Consider the following 17,748-nt stretch of genomic DNA (forward strand, 5'->3'; position numbering starts at 1 on the left):
TAGAAAGGTGCTTTTAACATTTTTTTTTTTCAAATAACAGTTTTATTTCGTCTTTCAAGGTTGTCTTTTCTATTGCGCAAGTTAACCCATTAAAAACTTGCGTCAAAACATCGGAATTCTTTGTTCGTATAGTAAGGGTTATTTTATGTTTTCTAACAAAAAAGTTTTAAATTTTTTAGACCGTAGGGCTTCTTCTGCGAACGCGGCGCGATACAAAAGATTAAACCGTTTTGTTTTCATGTTTTCTTCGTTTTGTTTTATTAAAGATAAATATACGTTTAGGGCTATTGTGTTAGAGGAAGCTTGTTGAAAGCAATTTAGTCGCGAAAAAATCTTTCAAGTGTACACTCGGATTTATGTGTGTGATTGTTCAATGTTTTATAGAAATTTAATATTAAATGTTTTTTTAACAATAAAATAATAATAATAAAAATTATAGTGCAAAGTTCATCGTGGCATTGGTACAAGATAAGGTAAGAAAAGCCGTTGTTTCTAAAATACCTGTATAAAATAAGTTTTGGATGTCCTCATAATAAAGGTTTTACCTGCTAATACTGGTAATAATTGCTTATGAAATTAGTTTTTTTTTTTTTATAAATTTTTAATTTTATGATTTACACATTTTAAACAAACCCATTTGAATTTATGTATTAATAGAGTAACTAATGCTATAAAATTAAGAATCCAATTCAACCCTATGAATATATGTGTTTATCTACTAGTCAAATTCCCATAAAGTCGCTAAATTTATTTAAAACCAGGCTTATAGTGAATTATAGAACACAAAAGAATTAAACAAAAATCAACGAAGCTAACGTCATATGAGACAAGATGGCTGCATTCCAAAGAACCATCTTCGCAGTGTGATGAACTTTATACTCATACGAATACAAGCCACAACAGATCGGTGGAGGATATCTGGAGTAGTAACTCAAGTCGTGTCCGTAGATATCGGCCCCCGCGCCCTCCCACCCAAACTTAATACCACATAACTCACAATCGAATAAATTATTGCTATCTTATTCTTTAAATTATTGCCGTCTTATTCTCGCTCGAGCTCCTTTTTCTAGTCACGGTGATACCTATTTATAGAGGTAATGGTCCGCATTAAGCGATCCGCGATAAATGATTTACAAAGCGCTGTGAGATGAAGCCTTATTGATTTAAAGATTGAAACGTGCAACAAAATGTTGTGATAATTTATTATACAATAAATATCTGTTTATGTGTGTTCTTTATGGAAAGAGAAAGTGAAGAATCATTAATGTGTTACTGAATGTTCCTTAAAACACACCTACAGATAAATACACACTTACCTACTCGATTGTCATATGTCATAAGTATTATTAAGAGCCATTTTTATTCTTATTATAATCCTGACTATTTATTTCGATAGAGTAATATATTCATTTTCTTTAATGTTACATATATAGTAAGTATTATTTATATGTATACGTATATTTCTATCTTAAAAAGACGGTAAGAAGTTGGTATCATTCAATCAGACTCATCCGCGCTAAGTGCTAAAGAGGCCCAAGTTTTTTTTTCCCGTCGAGCGTGAGTGGGCACAGACGATACCAAAGAGTTTTTATCTCAACGTGATGTATACTCTGTCACGACTGTGGGATGAACGTGACTGAAATACAAGACATTATTTCGGATTTAAAAGGTTGTTCCCTCGATACATTGCTTCTTTTTAAAATTGATAGGCTCTTGTAAATAACGATATATGTTTGTACTTAGATAACTCCATCGTACAGTGAAATGTTTTGGAGGAAATAAAGGCAAAGTGTAAAAGGGTTGTCTTATACCGACACAACACGCTACACGGAGTAAATATAAAGTCAGTACATCGCCCAGCGGGATCGTTAGAAATAGTTGTGAGTTCGCGAGTTATGGACACCGTAAAAGGATGTATCTGCGGCGACAAGGGACGATAAAACTACAGGCCCTACGAAGTTTCAACACGGAAACTAGATTTGTTCGCGTGTAGATAGTTATCTTTGTTAGCAAAGAATACATACTCTGTATTTGTTGATACTTGGAAATAACAAAGCAAGCGTGTTAAAGACACAATTGTTTTTGTATGCATTATAATTACAATGAAATCGGATCTTGTTTCTTGATTTGATCTGTCTTATAAATATAAGGTGCACTTCTCATGTTGTCTATACTCATAATTAATCTGATAAAAATTGTCAAAATACTCAATCATTATAATTTAAAATTACTTACTAAATTGATAAATAAAAGATAATTTTGTATCAAGCAACCGTACCCACATATGTATTTATTTATATACATTAGTTATACGATTATTTTTTTATATAGCTATTCATCGTTGCCATATTATAAGGATAGTTATTTACCTATGAATGTATTATTTTATATATCCTTATCATATTATATAAGATACTATATTATCCTTCGAAAAATCAGCAACGCAAACGCTAAGAAATCACATGCGACGAAGTAGTTGATTCAGCAACACTTTAACTTGCTCTTAAATATATATTATTTTCATGGCATATAAAATCGAAATCATTGTTGAAACAAATAAGATTCATATTTGCGCGCCGACATAAAACTTATAAAACCTTTAGTGAGGGACAAAATGCACAAATTTATAGGACTCTGAACGATGTGTAGAATATTGTTTTCGGTCCTGACATTCATGTTTAATGTCTTTGTTGCGATGAGATTCCAGCGAGAAATTATTGAAACAATGAAACTTGTGCCATACAATAGCCATTTTAGTCCTAGATACGAGTAAAACCTATCTCAAGACATTTATCGATCTGAGTACCTATTTACATTATATAAAATTGTGTAGGTACATAATATGTACCTATTACAACAAGAACATTATTATGTATACTTAGAACGTGTTCATCTATACGTAATATTTAATCATATTTATTGAGTTTACTCTTTAATAAATTATACTAAAGGTTAAATATTTCTTTGAATGTTATTAATTATTTTCTCAAATATGTACCTACAAATACATTAATACAACACAAAAGCACTAAATGTATTATAAGAACAGTTATCTTTTTAAAATATTTAGACGGATTTTCTCCAGAGACTTAGGAGGTCTCTGGGGAAAATTCAATGTAAATAAAAACGAAAATTTTCAAAATAAATAACTTCACCTCTCTACTAATACTCTACTTAACTCTACTTTCGATTACATAAATAATGGCTTATTGCTACTTACTGCAGTGTCATATTTATGGGTAGAGGCGACCACTTACAATCCCAGGTGGCTTTTTGCCCGTTACAAAATTGATTAATACCTACCTACATATATTTATTTTCCATTGAGTACAAATAAAGCTGTATTTTGAAAAATGTCTAATCATTAGTCGAATAGACAAACTGAGAATGACCCGTCGGTCATCCAACCGCTACGCTGTAGAGATTACTTTTCTTCATATACCTACTTACCAACCTCACATTTTTTATTTGAGAAGTTTTCTAGTTATGTAAATTTTATGTGCATTTAATTTTCATATGTAACGAAATACCTGTTACAAATACCTTACTTATAAAATCGGAATGAAAGGCACGTCGTAAAACCTGTTGTATATGAACTTTAAGCGATAAATGATTAACTGTTAAATAATAAGCCACCGTACACTCGTAAAACAAAGATTAACATACAGTTACGGGTGTGAATAGCCTATTACTTTGATTTTTACGACTAAATAATCGTAAAGGAACCCAGATTATGCTACCGAGTTTAGAAGAAGCACGGGCAGATATCGCTACGAATAAGCTTATTCCTCCTAAATTCGGTCGGTTTTTAATCGCGGACAATGCAAACGGGAGGCCTGTTTTGATGCACTTTTATTTTACGACGCACTCGTAACATAAAACGCAAAACGTCTCAACAACGGTTACGAGCCCATCAGCGGGAAAAGGACAGAACTACATTCGTGGAGTTGATCTTTTTCAAACACGTAGGTACCTTAATAATTATTTATAAACTGTATTAGCTTTCATTGATTCTATGCGATCGACACATCAATAAGCTAATTTTATTTCGTAAGACATGTTAGTAACTAGGTACCTACCTACATATTTGGACACAAAACAATAATAAATAAAAAATAACTGTTACTTATCAGTAGATACATTGATTCCTACAATGGGAACGTATACTTAGGTAGGTATTGGGAAGCTACCTACATATAATTGTGACTACTTCATTTGGCCGAGCCCGGAGCGGACTCTGGCAATTCGCGGTTTCCCTAACCCAAAATTCCGAGTAATTAAACAACTGAAATTTAACTGTATCTAGTATAAATTTAATAAGGATGGGCAATTTAGAGCGCAAACGGGCTGCGCGTTTCGGTTTGGCTTAAAACCAAAATGAGGTTTGTGAAACTATTCTACATAGTTGAAGATAGCTAAAATAATAAACTTACTCATATCTATATTATATAACTACAGATTCATATTTTTGATGGTACATGCGTAAAAGAACAATTTTGAGTTCATATAAATATGTTATATTATGTAGCTTCCAGTAGGTACAGTCAATTTATATCGTTAGGTAGTTTCTATTATTGATTACTAACAAAAATTTTTACCATATTAAGTATTTATCTACCTACCCAAACTGAATGGGAAGATATACCTTATACAAGTCAATTCTTAGGCGTTGCTCGTTCGCCTTGGCTAACTATAGTCAGGTATTTTCCTATATTAGTATAAACATCTTAAATATTTGTTTCTCTGATATACAAAGATTTCATTTTATTTGACATATGGTTGTATGGTATAGAATGGTATATAGTGGTGTACAATACATATAACAAGCATTGAAATCTCCAATATTAATGAATGAAATATTAAGAAAACAAAATACTTAAAAGCTCAGGAATCATCTAATAACAATTGACGAAATTTTAATTTGAACAGTGGAACCGAGATTCGAGCAAACGCCGGGTAAACGTCGTGAATCGCCCGATAATAATGAAAGTGATGGCAGTGACGCCATCAGTGTATGAAGCGGCCGTTTCGGCTACATAAACAGCCCGTATACTGCTAAGACCGAATTATAATGGCACCTATTTGCACTCTATTACAATAGCCGTAAAGGCGAAAGTTGATCGTTATTCGCTCTGCTAAAACAGGACGTCCCTATGGCTCTCCCTCTACCGGTGACGGGAGGGGCACGCGCGCTCGGCTTACATAGCGAGACAAAATGGCCGACGATTTTGTCGCATATACATTTCGATCGCCAAACAGTGTGATGGTCTCACTGAATGTGATGTTGTTTTTACGGTAAAGATATTGACAATTGTTGTTTAAAAACACTCTGCTTTGCTTGCTCCTTAAATAAACACTATAGAAAAACGGTTTTTTTATTTTATTCAACGACACTAAAATAACGAGCAAATATGGATGTATACTATGATTTAATAATAAATAGTTAAATTTAAATTCAATATTTTCTTGCGAACTGAAATAATTCTCAAGAAAGACTAGTCTGAAGTGTACGAGTGTGTATATGTACAAGGTGGAACAGTAAAATCAAAGTAATTGGAATGAGCTCAATAGAAAAAAACCAGCAGTTTTATGGGCTTCCCAAAATAGGTAGATGGTCCCAAACAGTTACTGAAAAAATATGGACAGAAAATGCCAATAACTTTTTATTAGTGCGGTTGGGATTGATTCTAGGCCTCTGAATCTGCAGTCAGATGATCTAACCACTCGATAAAAGTGACATGTTTTGTGAAGACAATCAGGTGTGGAAACCAATTGTCTATAAAGACTAAAGACACAATACATATATTCCTATGAGAAAAATTTAGAAAAAAGTCGATAACCTGGTAACGCTAATTATATCATTTAAAAACAATTGAATAGAATCTTACATAGCTAGATTTCTTAGAAATACTTTCTTGATCAATACCATCAATCAAATACTTGCATTCTAGATTACTACAATTAATCAGTCATAATCTGTGTTGTGTAGGTGTGAAATCTCGAAATTAAATGAAATCATTTTGCATTTACTTATTAAAAATTATGTAAATGCGAGAAGGTACTCAAATATCCCGTGTATATAAAATTTCAGTACAATCTATTACCTGCTTTCAAAATGATTTTCAAGCTTTAGAAGTCCGCCATATTGAATTTAGAGTGACGTCACATTTTCTTTCGAGTTATTCTTAGCAATCCCTTATATTTCATACCTATATTGTAGGAGTGCATTAAAAATAACTGCTCCGCCATCTTGGGTATCCCGCCATGTTGGATTTAGGATGACGTAACACAGTTAACAATACATTGTCATCCAAAATAAAACGTGTATAAAAAATTCAGTTCAACCGGTATATGTGAATATATCTCTCTCTATATTGAGTTTCATGATTTTACCCGTACACACTCATTGGAAGTTACACAAAATCCTGTAAAATTCAGAAGTTTTAACGATTCGTATACCTATCTTATGATCGATGCTGTTATTCCGATATGCAACGCTTTGAACCTTATTAACAACACTGTACTCGTAGGTAGAATACGAAACCATTTTATACGATATTTCATTCTTCTTACGCTTTCCGAATAGATTGGTTTGTATTGACAAAAATATACCTAGGTAGGTATATGTTATCACTCATAATCATTGAAAAAATAAGAAAATATATCATTGTCTTGCGTAAAAATGACTTTTTTGGACGTCTATTTTGATATTTGATAAAATTGTTATAATGTATTGTAGTGCAATTGAATTTTTAATGATTAGGTTCATTTAATATTATACAGGTACCAGCTAAATTGTATCTGCATTGCACAATATCTTACATTGTTGCTTTAAAAAAATGTAGGTAATAAATGTAGGTAGTAATCATAACCCGTTACATTTAAAAACGGCTTGTCCTAAATCAATTATTAAATATTATTAACAGTATACATAATACCTCCATAAGAAATATGTAATTATTTAATTCATAGATTATAAATTATAATTATAGACTTTTATCTGGATATCTGTTCACATTATTATCTAAAGCACATCTTGGAAATGAGAAACTACCCACATATTCACTGTAAGCATTAAAACATTACCTACTTGCATATAAGACCTTTACGTTTATTACCATATAGGAATAGGTTAATTACATTTTCATAGGTAACACCTGAGAAGTAGAAATCAGTTTATTAATCTAGAAATACCTGGGTACACTAATTGCAGGATATAAACGCTCGTTATCAATCGACAAACAATTTTATTTTTTAATAAACACTCGTTTACTTGAACATTGACGGTAAGAGACAGCGTGTGATTAGAAATGTAAGTAGTAATAAGTAGAAAATAGTAATGGACTACAGTTATTTATATAAACGACAGGAAAATTCTGAACGCATAAGAAATTTGCATTCGTAATTATTTAAAATAATAAGAATATTTATTTAGTACTCTTCTCATTGGTTTAGAGTTTTTTTAGTTTCCCTTTTGATATAAAAAAATAACAAATTATTGTAAATATTTTCTAACATTGCTGTTTTATACTTTACATATTCGGTTACTTGGTTTTTTGATTCATGTGAGTTGACGAAATGGCAAAAGTGGTGAATATTTGTTACAGTCACCACATCGCTGACTGTAACAAATATTAAACATTTCTTTTACTCATTACCCTTGTGACTTTATATGTTACACTGTACTATATCTACTACTTCTTACTTAATAGTAAGTAGTAAGTAATTGGCTGAAAATTAAACTAAGAATTATGTTTTTTTTTTTTCTTAATATCGAGGATAATATCATTGGCATTCAAAAATGTACGATTATATGTTGGTATATCAATCACTACCTATCTGAGACAAATAAAATTACTTTTCTAAACGTCAAATATTTCTAGAATATCTACTTTACTTTGTATGGGCAAACGTACCAATCATAGCAATAAGTAATTCGTAATGCGTTTTTAAAAATATTGTATTCGGATGCACATTAACAGTGTGTATCCTAATACAGTAGTAACTTTATAGGTAAGTTTCGTAAGCCCGAAATTCTATCTTTATATTGTTATGAATTTGTCAATTATCACGAATATACTTACAGATATGTTTTAATTAGTAAATGAGTATAATTATTGCTATTGTTTTTGGTACTTGTCTCGATAAAAAAAAAATCATATGAAAAAAAATCTATCTAATCCCGCAACATGTAAGACCATCATTAACCATGAGGCGGGGGCGCTCGGATATTTTCAGCCGCTTCCCGCGTCGACCGGCGCCGACTGCGCTGTTTCTTTTTGCCTTTTTCGACATTTCACCTTTATACTGATAACTATGTAGCTTTATGGGCTTAGATAGAATGTTTCCGAATGAATTTTTTTGCTTTTTCCATTCATTGATATATACCTACATAAATATAAATTAAACTTAAAATTGCAAAATAAAACAAGTTACACCAATTAATTTAAAATCAAAGTAAAATAAAACACACTGTTTATGACTGTAAACACTAAAACTCAAATGCGAGCCAATTACCTTGCCTGACTAATACCGCAATCGCACGTAACGCCTACCATCTGTCTTAATACCTAGATCAATTGAAGACTTAAGAAAAAATTTGAGATGTAAACTCACTTTAAATCTGAATATTGGTAGGTATGTATCTTATGAATAAGAGAGAAATATATCTTACGATACAATCTTTACCTTATCGCGTTCATAGTCAATATATTTGAAAAGCTATACCTAGCAACAAATTCAAGATAGCAAAAGGAACTGAGAATTGTATTAATTTTAATTCAATACAACCGCGCGTAACCGGCGGCATACTAAACTAGTAAACAATGGTGGTGGTCTAAAGAAATTATCACATACGCCATTGTATCGACTTCTTGATATTTTATTGATAGTTCTAGATAGAACTTCTGGTTCATGAAAGCTATTTAAATAAGATCAGACTCTGGTGAGAATCTCATTGCTATTGTAGAGGCATTTCATTAGATTGGAAATTTATTTTATAGTACCTTATTATTAGAATTATTTTTGTTAAATGTACCTAATACTTAAATAAAATATTAGAAATTAGGGATAGATCCGGTTTTTGTTAAAAGAAATAGATATTAAATATTGAATTTACTACCTAGGTAGGATGTATAAGGTAGGCATATATGTCGTATCTTGATGCTATTAACGCGCCAAAAAATTTTGCGATAAGATAAAACAAATACATACTTACTTGAATCGAAATAGAAAAATAAACAAAATCTTTTATACCTTTTTACCTTCAAGTTACTACAGCTAGTTAACACAAATGCCATCTTAATAATAAGTAAATATCCAGATAAGTGCATTTCAAAACACATTTAGCATACACTTATCAAAAGACCATTAAAAGCACTGCAAATTAACCGTTGGTAATTAATTTGGCCTTAAAAAATAGTATCTATCACATTCCGTCACGTGACAGCTTACGACGCCTAATCGAAGCAAAACCAAAACTAATAAATGTAGGTGGAAGATCCGGTGTATGGACACATGATCTAAGTGTTATGAGCCATTATATAATCGACATACCACGAGGTACTCAATAAAACAATCACGCGATTGGGCCTCCGTCGATGGCGTGAAAACAAACAACGCGCGAGAGTTGAATGCTAACACGCACCGGCGCCTGCGCACGCGCCGCATGATATCCGTCGAAACATTTATTTTTATTTACGCTTTATGTCCGGGATGCAAGACTGCGACGATGGAGAAACGACCCACGAAACTGATGCTGAATGATTGGTGGTGTTCTTTGTTTTTTACATGAGTCGAATGTTATTTTAACACCATTGCTAGAGGAGCCATATATATTTCAATTACCTCGTGTAATTGCAATCTAATCTTTACAACTTAGTAATGTCATTTTAAATTGTTTTGGGGTTTATACTATAAAAGAAAAACAAAAATATACAGATAAGCAAGCTGCTAGTTTTAGGAAACATTGTCTGAGATAAAACTTAAAAATTTGTTTGCTTACACAATTATTATTAATGACACCAATTCTTACACAACGACAATTTTATTATTTTAAATATATTTTATTTACATCTAAGTGGATGTGACGGTTAAGTAACCGATTATTATTCTGTAATATGTTATTAAATTTGTAAGCCTACGAGGTAATACACCTAATTTATATCACCCGTATATTATTACACCTGAAACCATTAAGTCTACTAATTAATAAGTCCTCTGCTTTATTTCATATGCGTTTTCTTGAGCTATCTCCTAAAATAAAACGGAACAAATAATTCAGAAAAACGAGACAGATCGAGACAACAAATGAATAACAAAGCTATATTTATGCCTGTTACAATTCTTTATTTAAATGACGCTTAATCGGCGTAGATAAAAAACAACTCAATTTTCATTATATATTTTTTGCCCATTTACATATTTTAATTCGACTGTTTGAAATTCATTCTAGGCTATGCATCTTAGTTTTTTCCAATGATCATTAAATATGCTCCAGGACAGATGATTTTGTCCCACTTAGGTGACTAAAGTAGCTCGAAAAACACGCTTCAAATAGAAAGGATGGAAGATATAAGAAGCAGTAGTGCCTGTTTTAAAAATTCTGAACTACAGTACCATATCAGTTAAACCTCGTCGTACCTGTATTTATCTAAAAATATATATTATAATAATTTATTTAAACTTTTTAAGCCCAATTCAAAGAACAATAATAAATACTATTTAGTTTGAGATAATTTAGAAACGTTTAGTAGATACCTGCAGTAAAGCATTAAATAATTGTTATAGTTTGATATAAATTGTATACGATTAGGTACTTTGTTTTCATTTAAGTATTTCAATATGCGACATTTAACAAGATAATATGAACAAATGACTAGGACTGAGTAGAACCTCATAACTTGGCAAATAATGTTAAAGATAATAAGCCCTTTAAACTGCTATACCGTTATTAAGGTTTGTAGTGTCATGTAGGCGTGTTTGTTTAGGAACTTGTAGAATAAGCGGTTGGAACTTTATGAGTTTACTTGATTACCTAAATAAGGGTGAAACGGTCTATTCGGAACACCTTTGCTATCGGAATAAGTGAAAATGGCTTTGTAAGGAAACGGGTACACATTGCTTGAAGGTAGAAGTAGGTGGTTAAGTATATCTATTAAATGTAAGGAATTTTGCTCTAAGTAACTATAGCCAAATACGTTATAATTTACGAATGCTTTATATGTATGAGTTATTTAAAGCGTTTATTGTGATATGCGAGAGCAATTTCAACGCGTACTGAAGTAGCTATCTAATTGGCCGTGTGTCTGCAAAATACTTACGGAGTAAAATCTTGTTTTAATATATAAAAAATAACCTATTAAGTTTCCATTATAATACCTGTTAGTTGCACATACGCATTACTAGCAAGTGAGGATAGACTGATTATTTTTATGAGCCCGTCAATTATCTCAATGTTTCATAAATTAGATCTTATTTTCAGAACAATGTTGTACTCTAACATCTGTTTACACTTGAAAGACAAAGAAATATCAAGTAAAATAAAAGCTATAAACTCACATATGCCAAGATGATTATTATAACGGTGAACGGCCTCAGTACAGAACACTTCGAAATGCATCAACGTAGGGTTGTCATTATAATTCATTCAAAATTTCAACTGTATTTATAATATTTTTTGGCTCAATTCTAAACGAAAATACACTAGCGAATAGATCCCAATAACCGAAACTATGATTCATGTTTTTAAGATTTATTCAATGGTAAACTGGGTAAATTAATATGTAAGAATAGACATAAACATAGTAAGCACGAAGGTATATTTACATTTATCGTTAGAAGTAACGTTAAAAGTAGCTCTCAGTAATAATAATCTATTGAGATTATTATTACTGAGAGCTCAGAAAAAAGCCAAATAATTCCAAAATGTATGCCCCTACAAGCCAATCAAAGGTCAATAGGACAATTGCGGTTCAAGAAACAAATCACGCTGTGCATAAATCAGTAATCCTTTCTCACATATCTTTGACATTATCAAGGCGAGAAAAGACTGGGACCGACTCAGATGATAACAAAAACGTCGCCCACTTGAGAGCGAAGAAAATTTTACAACCTCTGACACACAGATTGTTTATCTCGAATGACATATTTAAAAGACAAAAGACTTTTCTGAGGTTGTCTTCTGATTAAATCAACAAATATTAGCTAACGATTTTTGGGTAGTCCGTATTACTTGCAGCTTCGATCATAACCCGTATATCCTAGGCCACACATAGCACAGGTTTTAATACTTTTTTAGGGTTAACACACAAGTTTTAACACTTTTTAAGGGTTAAGTATGATTATTAGTGATTCATCGAAAACATGAACCGTCATTTATCTCATCCAATTAAAAGTAACTCGATGAACAATATTATTACTGAATTTAGGTAAAAGTTAGCAAGCTACGCTAGCTAAGTTTCGTATTTGTCCTTAATTATTTTATTCTAAAATAATATATAAGTATTATAGACAAACTTCTATATGTATGTACCAACTTGTTATATAATTATATAATAAATAATTAATAAACAGTCCGAACTCACTACTCTATTAAATTGCCTCTTAATATATTACACGAACACCTAATGCTTAGAATTAATTACCTACTAATAATAACAACTGACTAAGCATTTGTCTAAGTGTCATTTTCCAATCTTGAGTCTAACTTCCTATCATATAGGTGATATAGGTTACCTACATATATGCGATTCCAGTACTAAATATTTAAAGAGTGTGACTACTTCAATGGAATCCCTGTATTTAATTATTTATAAGTCATTATAAATAATTGATGTTATTATATTCATTAAGTATTTATTTAATATAATTAATAGTTTCCTGATATTTTACATCTAAGTGTCTGTTTTTCTCATTTTAAGGAGTGGAATGCCGTAAACATGTGCGCTGAATCACGAGAATTGAATTTAGATATAAGGGATTTTACCAAACCGAACCTGTCAAATTCATATAACCTATTGCTGCTGACGAAATACAAATGCGTGAAAATATTTATTTCATTCGAACGACATCCAGAAAAACAAAAACTCTTTTAGTCACAGCTGTTATGCGATTCTTTTTGAAAATTGCTTGAATTAGGAAGGATCGTGGTTCATATTACGGTGGTTGTGTTATGCGTGGGTTAGCGTTCACCGTCGGCAGGGAAACGATACACGTGATTCTGAATTTAAATTGCCCAATCAATTTTTAATTTCGTTGCAGTAACTGGCCAATGTGGCATTTTGTTTATATTTATTCAGCCATACACAATAGAAGGAATTTTAAGTGATGATATTTAAATATATTCCCACTGCCCACATATTTATATGCATTAAGTAGTATTGTTCTATTAATTCGTTTATCAAATTAAATAGTCAATGTCGTTATTTCATTCAATTGTTGAATAACAAATTAAGTAATTTAAGGATAGCGTTCCAAACCTAGGCATAGAAATATTATGAATATATATTGATACCTTATAAATGTTTAGAAGTACTTAAACGGCTTAACAATCTATAGAGAATATTTTTTAATTATCTAATTACTACAATTTTATTGAAAAGCAAACTACTTATCAGTAGGTACTTATAGCCAAGTAGTCATATTACCGTCAAATGATTAGGTGAGTATATAATAATTATATCTGTTTTAAGTACTTAGGATGCTTAGGATTGCTTTAATTTAACTATCAGGAAAAAAAATATTAAAAGGTTAAGGTTCGCATAAAACCAGTGCTATGATTAGAATAGGTACGTAGGTAAGTAGGTTTATCGGAAAGCATGGAAGTAAATTGAAAATGTTGCGCAATATTATTAAATTAATACCTACCCAATTAAGTATATGAAATAAGATAGGTAAAAAAAAAACATTTGAGTAACTTAATTTATCAAAATACACATTATAATCATCACATGAGTGATGAACTACCTACATCAAAAGACTGGTTTTGGGCGCCATTAAAGTATCCAATATGGCGGCGCGACCTCGGCAAGATACCTACAAAGTACCAAAATAACTTTGAAATACACCTACCAAAGTAAGTCGATACTTATTTAATACACAAAAATTCCAAATTCAATCATTTTATTTTTTTTCCTAGAAAGGACAAAGAGAATAATTGTTGCTAGATAAGTATGTGTTAATAACCTACTTATATAAATAATATTACTTACCTTACCTACGTACCTACAGAGTAATTTCTTGTTAGTTCTCAAAATATAGATATCTAGGTGCCACCCTACATTACAAATAAGGTAACATTAAAATGCGATAAGTATCTATTTATTTACAAACTTAGTACCTACCTAAAAATAATAATAGATAGATACCTATAACATACGAATTATAAATCATAAAACATATAACTTCTTATTATGTCAATTTAAGTTTTTATAGGGTTTTTATAGGTATCAATTGTAAGCTGAAAGGTAATATTTCCACTAATTAGTGAATATATTATTTGGTTAGGTTACTCATGATGATATACGTATAGCGGAAGAAATAATTTAGGTACATAACCTACATATAAATATTTATTTTTAATATGAACTTACTTATCTCTGTTCAAATACCTCTTAGATATGCATTAGTATCTACAAAACGACAAATTAAATAAAAAAAAGAAACTATACCTTAATGATTGAGTTTAAAATTGCTTAATAATAATGGTCTTAAAGTTACCTTATTAATTATGCTTATTTTCAATGTTTAAATCCGTTAAAATGGATTTAATGCTATTTTTCTCAATAACCAAACGTTCAATCTTGTATTTCAACTTTTTCGTATGGAGTGAGGGAGATAACGATACATCTAGCGGCTGTTAAGGGATCGAGCGACAGTAATGGCGGACGCATACAAACACAATATTGCTTAAAAGTAATCATTTAATTGTTACTTTTAAGCGACACTCACTCACAATACACTTTTTATAACTATATATAAGATAAACTAACTTTTATAATTATTTACCTGTTTTAATGACTTAAAATATATTTTATAAGAAACAAACTATTATCGGTCGTTCGTCACACACGGCAACCAACGCCATATCCAAATCCGGTTATCCAGGGACGTAGTTTGCTCTATCAATTTCAATTCAATAATATACTACTAAGTAAACAAAATATGTATTCTCAACTTAAATTGTAACTTAAATTTTTAACATAAGAATTAACAACATTAAATGCTTAAATATATATATACAAATATGAACTAAAAGTAGTTACTGTATAAATCTTGATTGCGTGGAATGGTGGCAAGAATGCTAGCAGCATTTCCCCGTTGAATCGCAATTCCGATCCTCTGGGCAAAAAACGAACCAGCCCTCCTGTCACCAGTGGAGGCAATGAGGCGAGGTGTTATACTTTTGATGAAGCTTTTTTTTAACTTAAATAGTTAAATTGATACACTTCGGTATATTTTAAAGGATATATATAATAGGTAGGTGGTTCATATATTTACTTGTAGTTAATATCTCCCTTATTATAAATATTAGTTATAAATTTATAATACATCAATAGTGGTCTACTAGAAAATAAATCTATTCATCTGATTTTCGAATTTACCTTTTATCTATGTTTATTTTCTAACTCCATAAAATACTTCCTACTACTTAAAACGTAAGTAGGTGTAAGGTAACTTAGTTGAACAAAATCTTCAATCGTAATTAATCAATCTTCGTCTTATTTATTTTCGTCGTCTCCTCGTGATTAGGTTTATTTTTAAACAAGCTGTGCCCGCAACCTTGTACGCCTTTGAATATAATAAAAAAAATTGTAGCTTAAGTTACTGCCTATTATATCAGTTATCTGCCAGTGAAAGTCCCGTCAAAATCGGTCCAGCCGTTCCAGAGATTAGCCGGAACAAACTGACATACAGACAGACATACCGACAAAAATTGTAAATAATGTTATTTTGGTATATGTACCGTGTATAAATACATATGCATTGAGTAAAAAAGGGCATTTTAACATTATAAGCAGACATTTCAATTTTATTGTATGTATAGAAGAAGATTTTCGATTTTGACCGAATCTCAAAAGTTCAATGCTATATTAAGACGGTTAGTATTAAGAATAATAATAAATAATCATATTTATTAAGGATAATATTATTAAATAAGAATAATCTATTCCTAGATACACATGAATAAAAATAAAGGGTTAGTTGTCATCTAAGAGATATAATTTAAAAAAAATTATTAGTTGATAAATCATTTAATACAGGATAAATACCATGTTTTTTATTTTACGTTGGTGGAGCTCGATATTTCGAAATTATCATTTAAACAAGACTCATGAACAAGAAATTCGTAGATATAATAACAATACCCATGTTCAATTAACATCTTATATGTAGATAGATGGATTTGAATTTGGCTCTAAATTATTAATTGTGTAACAACAGCAATTAACATAGCATAAAACTTCAGTACTAAAAATGAACAACAAAAGAAAATGATAAATTGTTATCCATGACAAAATAGTAATTATTAAAAATTAACAAACAATGTAATTCATTTATGAACATCACATTCCGTCCCTGTAGTACGCTCCGCCCATTACAAGCAACAAAAGTCGACAGCGGCGTTCCTTCAAAACATCTCGTTTGGAGGCCATTTTGACGAGTGAGCGCGAAAGAGATAGCATAACTAAGCGGTATCACTATAAATGTACGTGCGTGAATGAGACAATTATGCAAAGTTAGTATCGTTTTAATGTTGCTAAGAACGGGGAAAGAGCGTGGGGACAGTTTCATTTTCACAGTTTATTTTGTTCACACCAGTGCGCATCGCGACATTAGACATCGCTTAATCTACTTTTACTATAAATAATTAAAAATATATTACGTGGTTCACAAATCAAATAGGTATTATTATTGTTTAATTATTTGTATTTTAAAGTGAAAATAGTGGTAGTAAATTAATGATAGTTTGCTCAAATTAATGGGACAGTTAAGAATAGAAAATAACGTTATTGCCCAATTTATCTTCTGTGTTCTTATTGAACACGATTTTTTTTATTAATTTGTTATTTGCTATAAATGTTTCCTTACATACATATCTACTTATTTTTATAGATAGGCTGCAATATGGTTAACCTGCAAAAACTACACGCACCCAAAATTTCTATTTATTCGTATAGGTATCTCAGAAGGTTAAGTTTCCCTGTTAAAAATAGTATTTTTTATTTGATATAAGTATATTTGCTATGTAGCATAATGTCTCTCACTTTAAAATCGAAACTTGAGCACCTGATTGATAATGAATACGTAAAGATTGTACGGCAATTGGATAAAAATGTTAATAGAAAGCTGAAATGGAAATGAAGATAACAAGCACCTCATATCAGGCTATTGCGAAGTTTTACTAAATCTTCAAATCCACGTTTACGACACCTCCATTCATTTGAGCGCTACAAACGAGTCGTAAAACTCGGAGCGAATAGCCATCAAATGACGTCAACTACCGCCGTGACGTGGTCTCGCACGATGCCGCTAGATGGCGTTTTACGTAGCCACACTAAGCATGCTCATAAAAATAAATTTTATTGTTATGACGAAAATAAAACGCTTGTCGTCAATTTAAACATCATTTTACTGTGTAATAAGATTTATTTAACGATTAACAAGTGTCTTGATGAATTTATATAGCCGAATGATGAATAAAGTAATAAAATCCGTTTTTACGATCATGTTATCGTCTCTATTGGC

The 17,748-nt window shown here is 31.0% G+C and overlaps 1 long non-coding RNA gene across 1 annotated transcript in view; it reads right to left on the bottom strand.

Annotated features, from left to right (window-relative positions):
• Positions 1 to 15,072, bottom strand: part of LOC124535334 — a 73,670-nt gene extending 58,598 nt beyond the window's left edge. The window contains exon 1 of the long non-coding RNA XR_006966804.1: positions 15,007 to 15,072. This is a non-coding gene — a long non-coding RNA (uncharacterized LOC124535334). The remainder of the gene's footprint in view (positions 1 to 15,006) is intronic.
• Between the last annotated feature and the right edge of the window lie 2,676 nt (positions 15,073 to 17,748).

The sequence above is a fragment of the Vanessa cardui genome, chromosome 14 (assembly GCF_905220365.1).
Source record: "Vanessa cardui chromosome 14, ilVanCard2.1, whole genome shotgun sequence".
NCBI classification, from domain to species: domain Eukaryota; kingdom Metazoa; phylum Arthropoda; class Insecta; order Lepidoptera; family Nymphalidae; genus Vanessa; species Vanessa cardui.